Consider the following 12584-nt stretch of genomic DNA (forward strand, 5'->3'; position numbering starts at 1 on the left):
TGTTTTTTGAGACAGTCTCCCTGTGGCCCCAATTGGCCTGGAACTTGCTATGTAGACCAGGCTGGCCTCCATCTCACAGAGGTCGGCCTGCCTCTGCCTCTTGAGTGTTGGGATTCAAGATGTGTGCCACCACACCTGGCTCTGTTGAGTTTTAAAATGAGGAAAGTCATTGATGATGTTAACAAGTACTTTCAGGAAACGGTGTGTAGAAAGTCCAAAGCAGGGCAGAGAAACGCTGGAGTTTACTGGGTAGAGAGTTCTTTCTATCTTTCTTTCTTTCAAGGAATTTTACTATAGAAAGGTATAGTGTGATAGGTGATAAGGGTAGAGAGAAAGTTAATATGGGTTGTGTGTGTGTTCATGTATGTGCATGTGTGTGTGGTGTCCTTGTGGAGGCCGGTGATTGAAGTTACATTTCTTCCTCAATTGGTCCATTGCTACACTCTTTTTTTAATTCTTGGCAAGGCATGGTGGCACACGCCTTTAATCCCAGCACTCAGGAGGCCGAGACAGGTAGATCTCTGAGATCGAGTCCATTCTGGTCTACATGGGAGTTCCAGACCAGTTGGGGCTGCAGGGAGACCCTGTCTCAAAACAAAACAAAACAAAACAATTCTTATTACATTTATTTATCTGTTTATTTATTTTACTTTGGGGTGGTGTGTGCCACATTGCAAATGTGGAGACCAGAGGACAACTTTCTGGAGTACATCTTTTCCTTCCACCATGGGAAACTTACCACCCTTCTTCCCAGAGATCAAACACAGGTCCCCAGGCTTGGCTGTAGGTGCTTTACCTGCTGAGCTCTTTCCTCAGCCTCTCTCCACACTTAAAAAATTATCATTATGGGCTGCGGGTGGTGGCACATGCCATTAGTCCCAGCACTCAGGAGGCAGAGGCAGGCAGATCTCTGTGAGTTCAAGGCCAGCCTGGTCTATATAGTGAGTTCCAGGCCAGCTGGGGCTACAGGGAGACCCTTTCTCAGAAAGACATATCTATCTATCTATCTATCTATCTATCTATCTATCTATCTATCTATCATCTATCTATCTCTACCTATATATATCTATATATCTATCTCATTATTATTAGTGTGTATGTGTGTGTGTGTGTGTGTGTGTGTGTGTGTGTGCACAGAGCGTGTGTGGGGTCCGATGGGGGCAGGCATGTACTACAGTGTTCATATGGAGGTCAGAGAACAACTTTCAATTGGGTCTCTTCTACCATGTGGGTTTGGGGAATGACATGCATGCCCCTCCTATATGCAAAATAAACAAATATGTAATATGAAAGTTTAAAGAGGGGCTGGAGAGATGACTCAGTGGTTAAGAGCACCAGCTGTTCTTGTAGGGGACCCGGGTTTAGTTCCCAGTACTTACATGGTTGCTAACAACTGTCTGTAACTTCAGTCCTAGGGGATCTAACACCCTCTTCTGGCCTTCTCTGATATTGCATGAACATGTACATTACATGTAGGAAAAACACTCATACACATAAAAATAAATCTAACATTATATGTTAAAAGAGGTGATAAGCTGGGTATGGTGGTGCATAACTTTAGTCTCAGCACTTGGGAGGCAGAGACAGGTGAATCTCTGAGTTCAAGTCAACCTGATCTACATAGTGAGTTCCAGGCACCTGGGGCTACATGGAGACCCTGTCTCAATAAAAAAAAAACCAAAAACAAAAAGAGGTGATAAATAGCAGATATTCTTTGTACATTTAGAGACTGATCAGCAGACAGAAAGAAATTCATGCAGCAGGAGAAAAGAACCACTCAAAGAACAGAAAGAATGCTTGAAGAGTTGCGTGCTGAAGGGACCGATTACACAAGCAAAGAGGTTGGTCTTAGGGTAGAGCAGGATTTGGACCTGCTGCTCCTGCACACAGTGAGCTTTGCCTAAAGTCTGTTTCGTTTCTTCCCTCACCTCACTTAGTCCCAATGTCTGCTTTGTCACAGTCTTTCCTGACTACCGATCTCACTTTGTGATGATGAATCTCAGTTGTCAACTTGATGAGCTCTAGAATCACCTATAAGAAGAGTCTGGGTATGCTTGTAAGGGTTGTCTGGGTGTGCTTGTGGGGGATTGTCTGGGTGTGCTTGTGGGGGATTGTCTGGGTGTGCTTGTGAGCGTTGTCTGGGTGTGCTTGTGAGGGATTGTCTGGGTGTGCTTGTGAGGGTTGGCTGGGTGTGCTCGTGGGGGATTGTCTGGGTGTGCTTGGGAGGGATTGTCTGGGTGTGCTTGGGAGGGATTGTCTGGGTGTGCTTGGGAGGGATTGTCTGGGTGTGCTTGGGAGGGATTGTCTGGGTGTGCTTGGGAGGGATTGTCTGGGTGTGCTTGGGAGGGATTGTCTGGGTGTGCTTGGGAGGGATTGTCTGGGTGTGCTTGGGAGGGATTGTCTGGGTGTGCTTGGGAGGGATTGTCTGGGTGTGCTTGGGAGGGATTGTCTGGGTGTGCTTGGGAGGGATTGTCTGGGTGTGCTTGGGAGGGATTGTCTGGGTGTGCTTGGGAGGGATTGTCTGGGTGTGCTTGGGAGGGATTGTCTGGGTGTGCTTGGGAGGGATTGTCTGGGTGTGCTTGGGAGGGATTGTCTGGGTGTGCTTGGGAGGGATTGTCTGGGTGTGCTTGGGAGGGATTGTCTGGGTGTGCTTGGGAGGGATTGTCTGGGTGTGCTTGGGAGGGATTGTCTGGGTGTGCTTGGGAGGGATTGTCTGGGTGTGCTTGGGAGGGATTGTCTGGGTGTGCTTGGGAGGGATTGTCTGGGTGTGCTTGGGAGGGATTGTCTGGGTGTGCTTGGGAGGGATTGTCTGGGTGTGCTTGTGAGGGTTGTCTGGGTGTGCTTGTGGGGGATTGTCTGGGTGTGCTTGTGAGGGATTATCATCTTGACTGGATTCATTGAAGTGGGGAGACCCATGCGCTGTGGGTGTCACCATTTCCTGAACCAGCAGGATTCTAACTATATAAAAAAGGAGAAAGTGAGCTAAGCACAAGCATTCACCATTTTCTGCTCCCTGACAGTAGATACAATGTGATGAGCTCTCTCAGGCTCCAGCTGTCATATATCTATATCTATCTATCTATATCTATATCTATATCTATATCTATATCTAATCTCATTATTACTTCCCCACCATGAGCCAAAATAAATGTTGCACCTGCCTCTGCCTCCCGAGTGCTAGGATTAAAAGCGTGTGCTACCACGCCCAGCACTATTTTTTTTTTTTAAAAAAATATTTTATTTGGAGCCGGGCATGGTGGCGCACGCCTGTAGTCCCAGCATTTGGGAGGCAGGGGCAGGTGGGTCTCTGTGAGTTCAAGGCCAGCCTGGTCTACATAGTGAGTTCCAGGACAGCTGGGGCTACAGGGAGACCCTGCTTCAAAAAGACAAAAAAAAATTTTTTTATTTGTTGTTTTTATTTTATGTGTATGAGTGTATTGCCTGAATGTATGCAGTACACCTGTGATGTGCAATGCCTGTGGAGGTCAGAAGAGGGCATTGGATCCCTTGGAACTGGATTACAAACAGTTGTTAACCTCCATGTGGATACTGGGAATGGAACTCAGGTCCTCTTCAAGAGCAGCTAGTGCTCTTAACCACTGAGCCATCTCTCCAGCCCCAGATCATTAATATTTTATAACCAGATAAGTAAATTATAATGTTTTGTTGATTTTTTTCTTAAAAAAATTTTTTGAGATAAGGTCTCATGTAATCCAGGCTGACTTCAAACTTTCTATGTAGCTGATAATGACCTTGAATAGCTGATCCTCCTGTCTCAACCTGATGAGTGTTAGGATGACAGTCATGTACCACCACATCTAGTTTTATGCCATGCTGGGGATTGAACCTAGGGTTTTATGTATGCTAGGCAAGTACTCTATCAATAAAGCCATATCCTCAGCCTGGATAGTTTCATGTGTAGGTCTTATTGTCAAATACTAGGCCTGTTTCCAGGCACAGTATGAATCTTAAGTTAGGATGGACATTAGATGTGACTATGATGATACGGCATCATCACACCAAAGTCTACAAATGCCTGGTGAGCAACTAGAACAAACTGGAGACAGGCCATCAGCACATGCAATCTGCCTAGCCATGTTAGAAAAAAACAAACGAACCAAACTTTGACTCTAACCTCAGATACTCCACAGAGCAGGCATAGCAGTAAAAAGCAACTTGGCGGTAAAGGCAGGAGGCCATCCTCAGCTGCATACCAAGCTCAAAGACTTATCTCATGTAGACTTTGTTTCCAAACATACACATACAGGGCCAGAGAGATGACTCAGTGGTTAAGAGCACTGGTCCTTCTTGCAGAGCACCCAGGTTCAGTCCCCAGCACTCATGTGGCAACTGACAACCATCTGTACCTCCCGTTCCAGGGGATCCAATGCCCTCTTCTGACCTCTGCAGTCACTACACATACATACATGGTGAGCTTGCAAACATGTAGGCAAAACACTCAAACACTTAAAATAAAAATACAAAAAAAAAGAAAAAAAGAAATTTCAGAAAAGGAGACCTTCCTTTCTTCAATGTAACTTTCACTGTTGAATTACCACTGCCAGAGAGACCTTCTTTCTTAGCCCTGGTTTGCCTTCCTTGACCGTGGCTGTCACCATGTCACCCACTAGCACAGGAAGTCTGTTCAGCCATCTCTTAATCATCTGTATGTCATCATCCCATGATCCTTAATCATGGAAATAAGGCAAAGATTCTTAGATCCAGTGTTATCAGATTGCAGCTGCTCTGGAAGACCCAGAAAAATCTGGAACTTTTCAGGAGGACCCATCACATCCTTGCTTTGACATTTTGAACTCCCAGAAGATGTGGGCACGTAAGACACTGGTATAGGAACTCTTGTTTTGTTGTTTTGTTGACTCGGGGTCTCCTATAGCCCAGGATAGCCTTTGATTTGCCATGTAGTTAAGACTCTTCCTACTTCCACCTCCTGAGTGCTAAGATCACAAGTGTACACCACCACACCTGGCTCTACTCCTAATTTACTTTATTTATTGCTCAGATTTGATTAAAATATAATGATATAATTTGAACTCTAGACTTATTAGAGGAGAGATTCATAGTTAAAGCTTTTCTGGGAAGGTTGTTGCTATTGTCATTATTACTATTTTCACTTACCATCAGAACAGAGACAAGTTATCTTGCCTTCGTCTCTGTGTGTGTGTGCGCATGTGTGTGCATCCAGGGGTTGACATCAGATATCTCGATTACGACATTTTTTCACAAAGGATCTCTCACTGAACCTGGAACTCATCAGTTCAGTAAGACTGGCTTCCCAATAAGCCTGTCTCCCTGGCCTTCTTCCCTGCTCAGAGCTACAGATGTTACACCAAACTGTTCAAAGGGGTACTGGGGATCTGTGCTCAGGACCTCATGTTTGCACAGCAGGCATTTTACTGACTGAGCCATCTCTCCAGCACTTTGCTCTGCTGTCTTTGGGCCTGTGTAGATTCAATTTGACATGACTGCAGCTATCCTGTGCTGCAATTGCCATGACTGCCCCAGAGTAACTCTAGTTGTTTTTCCTGCATGATTTCCCAGCAAACTGAAAAGACAAAACCATTAGAGTGGCATGTGAACCTTAGAGCCAGACCTTGGCTCCAGAAATGTGCTGGATTCTTTGATACCAGTTTAAGATAAACTAGATATGTTCCAACTTGGATGAAGTCGTTTTCCTTTAACCAAATTAACCTCCTCCTTCGGGCTCAGATCTCAGGGCTCCAACTGGTCATGCTGCCACTCCAGTCTGTGCTTCCATTAGTAAATCCTGCAGTAAACTGCACTCTGTAGTCCCAGATCTGTCCACCTCTCTTCTCTGCTCTCACAGCATCTAAAGGCCAGCTCTCACATACTTACCTCTCGACGTTCACGGCGTTCCCTAGCGCCCAAAGCTCCAGGTTTCTGGTATAGTGTTTCCTCTGTGGTCGCCTCGCTTCTGTGTGGGTGCACCACTGATTTCAGTGCTCTGTATTCTGTTTTAGGCTCTTAGACATTTTCCTTTGTTTCTCATGATCCTAATACAGTGTTTGAATATTTATTTATGTGTTGATTTACTCCTTATCCATGGATTTCATTTTAAGCAAAAGGGCTTTTCAGAATTCTAGTGAGCCATACTGCTATAGGCAGAAGCCTTTTCACAGTCTCTCCTAGAATGTTGTTGTATGTGACATCATTACCTTGTTCTAAAACCTTAGATGTGTTTTCTTAATGGACCCGGCAGCACCATCTATCGGGAAAGTTAATGTCCAAAGCTTTTCCGTTCCAGTTGATTCTCTGAGATTCCATAATGTGGCTTAGGGGAGAGACTAGAAGCAGCACACAACCAGAATAATAGCCCCATAATCATGCAAGCCAGGCCAATTCCTTGGAGCCTAAAGTAAGCTCATGTACCACAGATGAAATAAGTCCCAATAAACGATAGCCAACAGCCTAATAGGGTAATTGAGCAGCTGAAGAGCGGAAGATTGAGATACAGTGATATATTGAACTCAGGGAAATATCGCAAGGATTAACACAACATTCATTATAATTACATTGGCTATTGGCCACAGGAACTAATCCATTTGGAATGAAACATTAAAGCCCTTTAATGGTGGTGGCTATTTGTGGAAACAGTGGAGGTACTGGAAATTAAACTGGGGATCATGCGCATCTGGTGGGTGTGTGTGTGTGTGTGTGTGTGTGTGTGTTATAGTCCTATACCAGCAGCAATCAGAAACAATTTCTTTGTGATCCAGGCTTCAAAAGTCTTGCCAGAGGAGAGACACTATCATGATGTCCTAGGAGAACCCATCTAACAGATATGAAGTTTCTTTGGAATGGAATGGAAAGAATAGCTTAAGGATAGTGTTGTTTCCATCCCTGAATTAAAAAAAATTGTTTTTGATTTATTTACTTTTTTTTTTTGTCTTTTTGAGACAGGGTCTCCCTGTAGCCCCAACTGGCCTGAAACTCACCATGTAGACCAGGCTGGCCTTGAACTCACAGAGATCTGCCTGCCTCTACCTCCCAAGTGCTGGGATTAAAGGCGTGCGCCATCATGCCTGGCTGAGTATTTACTTTTATGTTAGATGTATGAGTGTTTTGCCTGCATGTATATAAGCACAGGATGTGTGTGCAATGCCTATGGAGGCCAGAAGAGGGCATTGGAGCCTCTGGAACTAGGGTTATGGATGGTTGTGAGCCTCCACGTGAGTGCTGGGAACTGCCAGTGCTCTTAACCACTGAGCCATCCCTCCAGCCCCCCAATTTCTGAATTTTTTTTTGGTCTTTTTGAGACAGGGTCTCCCTGTGGCCCCAGCTGTCCTGGAACTCACTATGTAGACCAGGCCAGCCTTGAACTCACAAAGATCCACCTGCCTCTGCCTCCTGAGTGCTGGGATTAAAGGCGTGAGCTACCACACCTGGAAATTTCTGAATTTTTGATGCACAAAAGCCACATGACACTAATCAGGCCTCTTGGTCATTTTGGACCTCTTTGGATTTCTTCTCCATCTTTTAGCTAGTCTTTTCTTTCTGTAGTGGACAAGCCTTTTCACCTTGGAATGGTATGTTTTCTGTACCTTAGAAATGAGACTCCAGCTGGGTGTGGTGGTACACACCTTTAGTCTTAGCACTCAGGAGGCAGAGTATGTGGATCTCTGTGAGTTCAGGGCCAGCCTGGTCTACATAGTGAGTTTCAGGCCAGATGGAGCCATAGGAAGACTTTGTCTTAAACACACACACACACACACACACACACACACACACACACACACACCAACCAACCAAACAAACAAAAAACCAAAAACAAATGAAAAAAAAACCTGGAACATTCAAACATTGAGAAGAGATGTTTATTGGCCTCCTCACAGGACAGAGGGATAGGTATACTTCTAAGTCTTAACTGAACTAGATGTGGTGGCATATACCTGTAATCCCAGCACTTAGGAGGTGGAGGCAGGAGAATCAGGAGTTCAAGGTAGGGGCTGAAGAGATGGCTTATAAATTAAAGCTCTTGCTGCTCTTGCAGAAGACCTGAGCTCAGTTTCTAGCACCCGTTAAGCAGTTTACAACCATCTGTAACTACAACCATCTGTAAGTCTAGCTCTAGGGGGGGGGTACAATGTCCTCTTCTGGCTTCCAAGGGACCAGTGCCCATGTGGTCAGACATACATACATACATACATATTAAAAAAAAAAGAAAGAACAAAGAACAGCTGGTCGTGGTGGTGCACACCTTTAATCCCAATACTTGGGAGGCAAAGGCAAGTGATCTATGTGAGATCAAGGCCAGCCTGGTCTACACAGTGAGTTCCAGGCCAGCCAGGACTATATAGTGAGACTTTGTCTCAAAAAACCAAATATAGGGCAGGGTGTGGTGGCACACACCTTTAATCCCAGCACTTGGGAGGCAGAGGCAGGCGGATCTCTGTGAGTTCGAGGCCAGTCTGGTTTACATAGTGAGTTCCAGGACAGCTGGGGCTACAGGGAGACCCTGTCTCAAAAAGACAAAAAAAAATCTTAAGAATCCAAGGCACTCTTTGGCTACGTGAGACCCTGTTTAAAACAAAACAAGCCAAAACAAACAAACAAAATAAAGTTATTTAAGCCAGAGAGGGAAGCTTTTTAGAAGCTTTTGGTTAGTGATTTTGGTTAAAATTTTTGGTAAGATTTTGTGCACTGAGAAGTTTTTTTGTTGTAAACACATAGATTAATTATCAAGGCACAATCAATTAAACACTCCTTTTCATGGAAAGAAATGACCTGCAGACATCCTTTGTGATAGAAGGTGAGCTGTCGATATTTATGGACAAGTTAACATGATGTTTATTGAATATTTACTGTGTAACCAGGCAATATTCTAGGTACAAGATAAAATGGTAACTGAACCCCCCCCCAAATGCCTTCCCTCATGAAGCTCACAGTCTTTGCTTGCTTTTTAAAATTATTTTTAAATGGGTGCAATAAATATTATCCATGGGCCAGTGAGATGGCACAGTAGGTAAAGTGCTTGCTTCACACGCTTGATGACCTGAGTTGGCTCCCCATAATCTATGGTGGACGGAGAGAAATGAGTCCTGAGAGATGTCCCTCTGACTTTCACACATTCATCATGGTGTGTGTGTGTGTGTGTGTGTGTGTGTGTGTGTGTGTATGTGTGTGTGTGTAAGTTTAAAAAATTGGGTTGGAGGGGCTGGAGAGATGGCTCAGGGGTTAAGAGCACTGACTGCTCTTGCAAAAGACCTGGGTTTTGTCCCCAGCACCCACATGGAGGCTAACAATCATCTATAACTTGAGTTCCAGGGGATCCAATGTCGTCCTCTGGCCTCTGTGGGCATTGCACAACATAGATATACTTATATACACGCAGGCAAAACACTCATACACTAAAAAGAGTAAGTAAATTAAGAATGGTGACAGAATAGACAAATTCCATGAATGCTCATCAGACAAAGTCCTAGTACTGACGTAGGGAAATGGGTAAGAAGCTCAACCCTACCTGAGGAACTATTGGCAACTGGTGGCTGCTGGGAAGGGGAGAGTCAGTCTCATTTAAGGGTGAGACTTTTAGTAGGTTGGTCAAACTCCAGTGGATGAACCCACACCGAAGGGCATTTGGGGACACAAACTTGACTCCATAGGCATATATATATATATATTAGAGTACAGAAGCTTGGTATGGGAGATTAGGAAGGGGGTTGCAGATACAGGGGAGACTCTAAATATGATCAAATATATTGTATGAAATTTACAAAAAAGTAAATTAAAACTTTCAAAAAGAGAATTTTAAAAATGAGCTGGAGACATGGCTCTGCAGTTGAGAGCACACGCTGCTCTTTCAAAGGAGTCAAGTTGGTTCCCATCACCTGAAAGGTAGCTCACAGCTATTTGCAACTTCTGCTCCAGGGGATCCAACACCCTCTTCTGGACTCCGAGGGTACATGCACTGAAGTGTACATCCCACCCCCACACATACACGTGTAATTAAAAAAGAAAATAAAAATCTAAAAAATTTAAGTAAAAAACATCCACTATCCATATTTATGGTTGCCATGTGATATTTTGACACTTTAAAAAATATACATAGGCTCTCATTATTTAACCCAAGCTGGGCTGGGACCTGCCATGTAGCCAGGATGGTCTCACATCTGCAGTCTTCCTTCCTTAGCCACCCAAGAGCTGGAATTGTAAGCCTGTCCCACCATGTGCAGCTTCTGATACATGTACAAATTGTGTAATATTCAAGTAAGAGTAAATATTTAAATAATTAATTAATTTATTATTTATTTTTTCTTTTTCAAAGACAGGGTCCCCCTGTAGCCCCAGCTGGCCTGGAACTCACTATGTAGACCAGGCTGGCCTTGAACTCACAGAGACATGCCTTCCTCTGCTTCCTGAGTGCTGGGGTTAAAGGTGCGTACCACCACACCCAGCTTCAACTTTTTTTGAGACAAGGTTTCACTATGGTAACCCAGCCTGGTCTTGAATTTGCCATCCTCCTGTCTCAACCTCCAGAGTGCTGGGATTCCAGGTCTATGCCACCATGCCTGGTTACTTCCGCTAATGTGCCTCACTTCTTTGTGGTTAAGACATTCAAAATCACTTCTAGCTTCTTTGACAGCATATCATCAGCAGCCTCCTCATCTATTGTCAACAGAGTGCACTTTCTAATTGGGAAGGTGGAGAATAAAGTACTAAGGTGACTCATTTTTCTGTAGATAGTACTTAATGGTAATGAGAGAAATGAGAAAAGTGATAGAAAGTGTACCTGTGGGGGCTGGAGAGATGCTCAGCGGAGAAGAGCACTGGCTGTTCTTGCAGAGGACCTGGGATTGGTTCCCAGCACCTGAATGGTGGCTAACAACCATCCATAACTCCAGTTCCATAGGCTCTGACATCCTCTTCTGATCTCTGCAGGCACTGTGTGCACATGGTGCTCTTACATACATGCAGGTAAAACAGTTATACACATAAAATGAAAATAAATAAATAAATAAATAGAAAGTATGTATGTGTTAGGTGGAAAGGCGATCGAAGTTTTTAGACAGTATCTGAGAAAAGGCTTCACCTCAAAGGGGACCTTTGAATAAAACCAGAAGCAAAGCAAGCTGTGTGGACAGTTGAGAGGAGAGCATTCCAAGATCACAAGTAATAATTCCTATGTTATTCATTCAGTTTGGGTAGAAAATAAAAGTGACCTGGCCCACTCCTGTGGCTGGAGGTCTGGGCCAAGAGCAGGAACCAGCACAACTTCTGACTGAGGGTAACCAGGGGGCCATGCTCTTCTGAAACCGAGTGTGCTGCTCACACCCGGGCATGGTGGTACATGCCTGTAATCCCAGCACTCAGAGGCTGAAGCAGAAGGATTGCCATGAGTTCAAAGCCATCCTGGTCTATATAATGAGGCCCAGGCTAGCCTAGGCTAGAGTGAGACCCTGGCTCAACAAAAATAAGAAAAAAAAAAGCAGGAAATATAACTGGGTGGTGGGGCACTAGTATGGGTGAGGCTCTAAGCTCAAACCCCAGGACTGGAAAGGCAGTGAACACAGTTGGAGAACTAAGCTTCTGCCTCTCTCTCTCTCTCTCTCTCTCTCTCTCTCTCTCTCTCTCTGAGTTTGGAGGAAAGACAGCATTTGAACCAGGCATGGTGGTACATGCTTGTAATCTTAGCACTTGGGAGGTGGAGGCCGGAAGACCAGGAGTTTGGGACAGCCTCAGCTACAGATCAAGTTCAAGACCAGCCTGCACTACACAAGCCCCTGTCTAAAACAAACAAAATACAACAACAACAAAACCCAGAACAACAAAACAAAACGCCCAGAGGCTTGGGGAGATAGCTCAATCGATAGAAATGCTTGCCCTGCAAGCATGAGGGCCTGAGCTCAGTTCTTAGCACCGATGTAGAAGTTGGTCATGGTGATGCATGCTTGTAATTCCCTGTACTGGGGAGGGAGAAAGGAAGATCTCTAAGGCTTGCTGGTTAGTCAGCCTAGCCTCATTGGTGAACACCAGGCCAATGAGAGACTCTGTCTCAAAGAAGGTGGATGACATTGCTGAAGATGACACCTGAGGTTATTATCCTTTGGCCTCTACACACACATGCACACATGTGTACTTGCACACTTGTGAATAGGCACACACATGCATTTCATTTATTTATTTTTCTCAGTGCTGAGGATTGAACCCAGGGCCTCCCACATTCCAGACAAGCACTCTACCACTGAGCCACAGCTGAGCCCAAGATGGGACCTTCATTCACTGGACTGTACATCTCAATGGTGTATGAGAGTTGGGGAAACTGCAGGCATGGGTTGAAGCACATACGGCTAGAACCCATGACGGAGGGCTGTGTAACGATGCTGTGGACAGGTGGGTGCATTTGAAGGAGGAGCTTGGGGAAGAAGGGCTCTCCAGTGGCATCTCTGCTAGTGAAATAAGAAACAAGGTCATCAGCTGAGAGTTAGGGTGGAACACACATGAAAAGGAGCAGAAGATACGAAATAATTAACTCAGAGAGTAGGAGAGGAAATGGGCTAGAAAAATACAAAAAAATTGCTAGGAAGTTAAGTGCCCACTGAGGTAGG

Source organism: Nannospalax galili, unplaced genomic scaffold (genome assembly GCF_000622305.1).
Source record: "Nannospalax galili isolate Female #2095 unplaced genomic scaffold, S.galili_v1.0 scaffold1402, whole genome shotgun sequence".
Classification (NCBI taxonomy): Eukaryota; Metazoa; Chordata; class Mammalia; order Rodentia; family Spalacidae; genus Nannospalax; species Nannospalax galili.